This window comes from Kryptolebias marmoratus, unplaced genomic scaffold (genome assembly GCF_001649575.2).
Source record: "Kryptolebias marmoratus isolate JLee-2015 unplaced genomic scaffold, ASM164957v2 Scaffold24, whole genome shotgun sequence".
NCBI lineage: Eukaryota > Metazoa > Chordata > Actinopteri > Cyprinodontiformes > Rivulidae > Kryptolebias > Kryptolebias marmoratus.
In genome coordinates this window covers 103,331-104,347 of record NW_023665758.1, presented here as the reverse complement: position 1 = coordinate 104,347, position 1,017 = coordinate 103,331, and positions in this window count along the sequence as shown.

Here is a 1,017-nt window from a genome sequence, read left to right as displayed (position 1 = left end):
ACCCCTCCTTTTTTAATCTTTGAATCCTGTTTATTGCCCATTCTTCAGCTTCACACCTTTCTACTCTGAGCAAGTCCCACTCCATCTGCTTCCAAAGACTCCATCTCAATAATATTCACACCTTAAAAACTGAGCCCTCCCTCCACCACAAATCTGTCCTTCTCAACACTCCAGGTGAAGAAAGAGCTCTGTAAGATCAAGATGCAAAAAGCCACAGGTCTGGGTGGCATCAGCTTCAGGCTCCTGAAGCACTGCACAGATCAGCTGTGCAGCATGTTTAACCTGAGCCTGGCACTAAGGAGGTTACCACAGCTGTGGAAGACATCCCGTGTAGTACTAGTGCCAAAGACTGCACACCCTGCACACCTGAAGGACCTATGAAGCTACAGGCCCGTGGAGCTGATTTCACATCTGATGAAGACCCTGGAGAGGCTGGTCCTCACCCATCCTCGCTCACTCATGAGGGCATTGTTAGATCTATTGCAGTTCCCCTTTTAAGCTCAAGGAGAAGCCTGAAAACATTGTGAGGATCATGATGTTTTCTTTCTTTAGTGCTTTAAGAGCAGCTGACAGAGAAAATCAGTCATATTGCAAAAAACATGGAAAGTGACATCTCATGGATTTTAATGAAACTGGGTGTGTGAATAGTACTTGGCTAGTGTAAATCTTTCCCAAAATCTTTTGGCATAATATTAAGTGGTTGCCATGGTATCCAGGCGTGTGTTTTGGGGGCAAATGCGCCTCAAATTCAGCAAGTTAATAAGACCAAAAATTGTCTTATTGATTGTTGAGCTGCATAAGCAAGGCCTCTCACAACGTGCCATCGCTGCTGAGGTTGGATGCAGTAAGACAGTCATTTTGCATTTTTTAAATGATCCTGAGGGTCATGGAACAAAAAAGTCAAGTGGTAGACCAAAAAAAAATTTCACCAGCTCTGAGCCACAGGATGCGATTGGCTGTCCGTCAAGACACGGGACGATCCTCTAACCAAATTAAGGCCATTACTGGTGCTGACTG